At 36.1% G+C, this 6,906-nt stretch overlaps 1 pseudogene; it reads right to left on the bottom strand.

Annotated features, from left to right (window-relative positions):
• Positions 1–725: 725 nt before the first annotated feature.
• LOC109452217 (translationally-controlled tumor protein) lies at positions 726–1,076 on the bottom strand (annotated as a pseudogene).
• Positions 1,077–6,906: the final 5,830 nt, after the last annotated feature.

The following is a 6,906-nucleotide window of genomic DNA, read 5'->3' as shown; positions in this document are numbered from 1 at the left end:
AAAGTCATACAAAAAAGGTGGCAGGATGAGCCAGCTTGTCAACCCCATTCTAAGGGAATGTGACAAAAGCTCATTACACAATTCCAGGAGACATCCAGATTTCTCTAGAACTTGGTCCTAACTTGATGTTTGATAAAGAACCTCAGACAGTACTTTGCTTCCAACTGTATTCATCTCTTTTTATTCTTTTGGTAATCTCTTCCAGAGTTAACCATTATCTACTTCCGTTTGTAGATAATGAAATGTCTAAGGAATCCACTTCAAATGTTGGCTGTGCTGTGAGCATGGTCTTTCCCTTCACTTTAACTCCAAATTAAGACTTTTGATCCTTGCTTTTTATATTCCAGTCCCAAAAGTAGTTTTCACTATAGAAGTTATTCTGAAGACAGTCTTATGCTTTATAGTAGTGGTCTACCAGGCTCTAGCTTCTTCAGGAATACTACACAGGGTGGATTTAAATACGAACTAAACTAAGAGGCATTCTCTCAAATAAGTTTAAATGCATTTTATTTTTAGACAAACTACATGACGTGTTTTTCTTAAAAACAACGTTTCTGCTGTAAATAAATCAAGGCCAAAATAAACGAAGAGCTCAAGATAACATCAGTTCTATTTGTCCTAGTCCTGGTGTGTGGATGAAAAGCAGACGTTATGATGACAAAGTTTGGATCCACATGGCCAATTGTGTTAACATTTTTCCATCTCTAAACCATCCTGAAATAAAATCATGGGGTCACACCATCCCCACGGTAGTTGAGCCAAGCAACCATGCCACTTGGATTCATGTTTTCACCAAGAAAGGACTGGTACGAGTAGTTTTTGAAATTAGCAAGGATGTGCTTGATTTGTTTTGCAGCCCTTGTCATAAAAGGTTTTACTCTTTCTGGCCTCTGTTCTTCAAGTTTCCCTTTGATTGATTTCATGTAATCTTTGATGTACTTCTTGTAGTTTTCTTTTGTGAAAATGGTTTCCTGCAAATGATGGTTCAGGACAGTATGGACACCAGTGACTACTGTGCTTTCAGTACCTTCGCCCTCCAGGCCTTCAGCAGTCATTTCCACCAAGGAGCAAGTCATCAGTGTTACCCTCTGTGCTACTGACCATCTTCCCTTCCACCTCCAGGCACAGTCTGTCCCAAGAGATTTTATTCAGAAGAGGGGTGACAGCTGTTTTTCTTGTACACTGAGCACAGACCAAGAGAAAATATAACTAAACTGAGAAATTAGGTGTTTTCTTAGTTTAATATTGTAGATGTCAGAGAACATCTCCTCATAGCTGATGAGGTCCCAGGAGATGATCATGATGGCAGCTGGAAGAAGACAACTGGGGACAGGGATGGGGGAAGTGCGCTAGCTTAGCAGGAGCTGGGAGTGTGTGCGATGGATGCAGCCGGAGCAGCGCTCAGAGGGACCCGGGAGCAGGCAGAAAAAAGCACTTATTGCTTCTTATAACTACAAAAATTTTCTTCCTTCTCCCATCTTTGTTTCCACTCATTAGTTATAAATTTCTTCAGTCTCCTTTTTTTTATTCTTTCTATTTTATTCCTTGAACTGATAATGATCAATATCTATCAATCTATAATAGTCTTTTTCATACACTGTAACTCAGATTCTATCCTATTTAAATATGTTACCAATTTCATCTTAACTAAATTTTAAGATCTTCTGGGCAACTTTCTTTTATTTCTCTGGCATCGTCTAATTGTTCCATGATGCAGGCCTTGCACATATATTCTACTTTAGCTTACTCAGCAATTGCCAATTCTCATTAATGAATTGTTTAGTGTAGGAATAATCTAATTCTGAAGGAATGGATTTTGCTCATGAATGTTTCTCTAAATTTGTAATTAACTACTTTATTTCTATGGTTCATTTTCAGTCACTGCTATAATCACGTACCATTTAAAATGCATTACGTTATGGTGCGTGCTGCATGCTACATTGGCTGCATTTTACTATTAATTAACATGATGATACTACCGTACTTGTTTGATTTAGAGGATATTCTTATCAGTGATTTTTATGTGAATGTTCAGATACTTATAGCATATAATTGGTCAGAAAATAATCCACCTGTTGTCTCAAACATGATAAGCAAAATTGTCAAAAGATTCAAACATAACAGGCAGTGAAAGTTGATTGTTCACTAAGCACAGAGATTTCAAAAGTTATAAAATTAGAAACTAAAGCTAAAATGCAAGCAGCGACCCTGCTGATTAAACTCAATAAATTGATGCAGAGATAAATCAGGTTAAAAATCATGAATTACATTTGAAAAGTGTGGACTCAGTCAGGAGCCTGGTAGAAAATAAATGGTATACTCAAGTCAGGATAATTTGAAAATTTATTTGCAAATATATAACTTACAGAAGAGGCCCATGCAAATGGGGTCCTGAACCTTATTGACCTTTAGCTTATTTAATCTTTGGAGGAAGTCTATGCATTAATGAGGCTTCCCATATTTCTGTGTGATGTATTTACCTGCATATCCTTGAGTGAAACTTAGTCATCTGGCCAACAGCTGACTGCAAGGGAGGACCTTTATTCCTGGTTATGATGTGTTATACTAAAAGTTGGGATTTTCTTAACAAGGAGGAATGGGGTCTGTGGATGGATTTGGGGGTAGACCATGCATGTTACAAGAGCCAATTCCTGATTTTCACAAATTAAATTTATGTATTTATTCCACAAACATTTGTTGAACTTTTACTATGGGCCAGGTACTGTTCATACATTTTTATTTATAGGACCAGCATCTGGGTCTATTATGCTATTCCCAATCAAACTTTATATGTTTGCTCTTATTAGCCATTGAATCAATGAAATATTTGTGATTTCTAAAATATATTTAAGTTAATATTAAGTAACATAAAAAAAAAAACCTCACCTCATTTGTAGCATTAATTTTGTTAACAATTATTCTAAAGTCAGGGGAGCAAAATTAATAATTTTGTAGCTAGTGGGGATAAAATTTATTGAAGCTGCTGTGAAATTAAAAGAGGTCAAACTCATACTTACAAAATAGAAATGACAGGATCTGAAGAATGATTGGACATAGATGGTTAGGGAGAGAAAGAAGCAAAAATGTTATTTGTTTCTTTTCTGCTAATGGTGAAAGTTGATAGCAGTATATATTATTCATTAATAGAAGACTTAAAACAGGAAGTTATAACACACCAACTTACAGGGAGAAAAGACTAATGGTAAGTATTTAAATTATTTAAGCAAGGTAAAGTTCATAACACAGTTTTTGAAGGAGTATGAGTTTAATACCTATGATCTGGTATTATTTTCAGTATAGACTTATCACATGGTGCACTACTTCAAATCCATAAAACAAGCCAGAGAATCTGAAACTGAAGTCAGATCTTCCATTAGTATAATGTGATAAAGAGAAAAGCAGAAGCTACTCAGAGAAATACTCATTTGGTTTTAGGCGTGTTGGCTGCGGGATCCCCAAAATACCACCAAAACAGGTTGATAATGCAAAGCTAAATGTATTGCTCACTGCGCTCCAGGAGAGCACTTCCTCACAGTCTTAGCAGCATCTTAGAGAAAAAAAGGCAAAACTTTCATATTTGCGAGATTTTAAAGACCAGTTTAAGGTGAGTCTTTCAATTCAGAATGGACATCTGGGGTGGGGGAGTTCAGGACTTGGTTAGGGTTGGATAAGGATCAGGGTGTAACGGTGATTTGTGGACATAGCAAGGAAAGGATGTTGCCGCAAGGAGTTGTAGGATGTAATCTGCCATTCGAGCTTTTTATTGAAGAATCAATAGATCTTTCAGAATTTTCTGGAATAAACAATAAAAAAGTTTGCTACGTTTCTCTTCCTAGCCAAGAATTTCCTAGAAAAGTATATTATGTTGATGATAATAGTGGAATAGTAAAATCATGTTAATGCAGACAATAAGCTCTGTAGGAATCTGCCATGTGTTTAAACAGAGATACATGTAAACGGATCGGAAGGATAGGAAACAGGACTGATATTAGAGTTCCAGAGTTTTCTAGGTAGCTGTCAACATTGTAAAAATTACCAAAACAATGAGCATCGAGGAAGGAGCTCTTTGCTGAGAAACATAAAGGGTGAAAAATTCAAGAGTCAAGAATGCAACTCAGGGAAGGCAAATCAAAACCAAAAAAAGAGGAGAGCATGGAACCTGCACAAGAAAGAAGAAAACAAAAGAGGATATCTAGAAATCAAATTGAAAATTGAATATTTGATCAAATATTATAAAAATTGAAGATGAGGGCTTCATTTTCTCTCCTTTTTTTATTCCTACTGAGTGCACCACAGTCACCAGGACATTTTTTTTAATTTTTCCTTAGCAATAAAAGAAATTCCTCTACTGCATAATATATTGACCCTGTTACAGAATGAAATAATGCCAGAGAGAGGTGGTCATTTTAATCCAGAATATAGTGGTAAAGGAAAATCTACTATCAACTGTGATCAGTTTAAAAATTAAGAGAGTGGAAAACAATTGTCCTTAAGGTATTAAGCCACCTTATGTCTGCACTGAGCTCTGAAACCATATTTAGGTCAAAGATTAATCAATGAATAGGTCATAGCTTGAAACACTCCTCACAATTAATCCAGTTGAGACAGAATTAACTAGAGTTCAATCAACTTAATTGGGGTTGTGAATATTTTATATGAAGAAAATTAAACTCAGTTTTTCCCATAAAACTCCGATCCTTAATAACATTTTTCGTGTAGGTATACACTACTGCTATAATTGAACTTAACTGTGCATTATTTATAACATAGAAATGTAATATTCACAGTCCTTTGTCAGATAGTTAAATTACAGAAGCTAAAAACAATATTGAGACTATAAGATCCTAATGTTCATTGAGTGTCTATTATGTGCTAAGCAATTTGAGTTATGCAATCTCAATATCTCTGCAAAGTAACCATTGCGAGATCTATTTTTTCAAAGGAGAAAAATTAAGTTTGAAAGTCAACTAACTTATCTAAGGTGCCAGAGGTAGTAAATGGTGAAACAAAGATTTTGGTCTGATTCCAAAGTCCATGTTTTTGCTGTTTCACCTCATTTAAGTGTGTGAGTTTTTCATTTTATTAAGAAATAATGAACCCATATAGTGTGCCTAAATTATGTGCCTTAGTTGGACCAGGTGATGTGTGGGTGAATGATTGGATTTTCCTGAGAGTTTATATCCTAATTAGCACTTTCCAGGAGGATCAGAGATACTGTGTCAGGAAAATGTTATCACAGTTTTTATCTGAAAATTATGTGAGAAATTGCCAAAAAATGTATGAGAATCTGAAATCATCATAATAATTACAGGATTTAATATTAATATTGTGGAGCTATGTGTGAAGTTTACCAAACCTACACATGAACTATGGGACTTGCATAGCCTAGAGTTGATTGATGCCTGTTGTTCCCTATCCTAATGTAACTCAGGAACAGGTCTACCTGAAATGAAAAGGATAAGAAAAAGGAGATGAGAGGTGTATGACTTCCATCCTCAGGAACAAAAAGAGAGAGAACAGAAGGCCTTTTTCTACCAAGAAAGGGAATTTCATGTAGCCTTCTGGGATAAAGCTCACGATTCTTTGGAGCATTTCTGAAATACCTATTACTTTGTCATTTTCATTATAGTGGCTATTTTTTTCTGTAGTGTATTTCTATAGAGTTTTCATGAGAGCATCTCATTTTACTTCTCCACCTCCCACTATGGATGCCTATATACTGACACATTTCTTCTCGTAATAAAATCTTTTTCTTGTGGGAAACCAATTTCATCTGGCTGGAGTAGCTCTCATTCTACTCCTCTAAAACTAAGAATAGTCACATGACCTAATCTCAGCCAATTAGAGTAACATTTCCACCTGTCTGCATTGTCGGCATAAAGGCTCATAACCCAAGACAAGGTAAATCAGGGTTCTCTCATAAACTTTTTCTGTCCAGTTATGATGGATTTTTTCTTTTCTGCCTTTGCTACTAAATTGGAAAGATGTAAGCCAAGGTGTATACTACCCACAATGTAGAAAAACAAAAAAAGTTTAGGCTTTGTGAGCCATATGACCTCTTTCTTAGCTACTGAAGTTGTAGCAGGGGAGCAGTAATAGACAATATGTAATCAAGCTGAAGTAGTTGTGTTCGAATAACACTTTACTCACAAAATAAAGTCAGGTGGTAGGCCTGACTTGACCATTGGGTTGTAGTTTACAGATCCCTGAGATAGAATCTATGTACTGAAGAGGCAGCTCATGATTGCATAGTCTGATAATATTATTTGGGATCTGGATTAGTTACCTATTGCTGCATACAAATTACTCCAAAACTTAGTGGCTTGAAACAACACACAGTTATTTCCTCTTAGCTTCTGTGTGCCAAGAATCCAGAAGTGACTTAGCTGATGTTTCAGGCTCAGTGTTTCTCACAAGGCTCAACTGGGGCTGAAATATCTGCTTCAAGCTCACCCACATTGTTTTTTGGTAGGCTTCCATTTCCCATGATGTACTGACTGGTAGACCTCATTTCTTCCCCAAGTGGTATTTCCATAACATAGTAACTGGTTTTCCCCAGAGCAAGTCACAGAGATGCATTGAACAAGAATGAGAATGCCCAAGACAGAAGCCATAGTCTTCTGGTAACCTAATTTTGGTAGTGACGTACCATCATTTCTGCTGTATGCTATCAGTCACACAGACCGACTTTAGTGAAATGTGGGAGGGAACTACACAAGGATGTGAATTCCAAGAAGTAGGGATCATCAGATGCCATCTTGGAGACTGGTTACCACATCATCCTAAATGTGTCCATGCTTGACTATGTCTAAATCCTTTACTGCATTTACAAGTTAAACTAACAAATACCTTTTCTTTAAGCTTTTTTCTAATAGTGATTAAAGTTTATGCCTGTTTCATTCTATA

Source organism: Rhinolophus sinicus, linkage group LG02 (genome assembly GCF_036562045.2).
Source record: "Rhinolophus sinicus isolate RSC01 linkage group LG02, ASM3656204v1, whole genome shotgun sequence".
Taxonomy (NCBI): domain Eukaryota; kingdom Metazoa; phylum Chordata; class Mammalia; order Chiroptera; family Rhinolophidae; genus Rhinolophus; species Rhinolophus sinicus.
The sequence above is the reverse complement of the archived record's forward strand: the minus strand, read 5'-3'. Positions and strand labels throughout refer to the sequence as shown.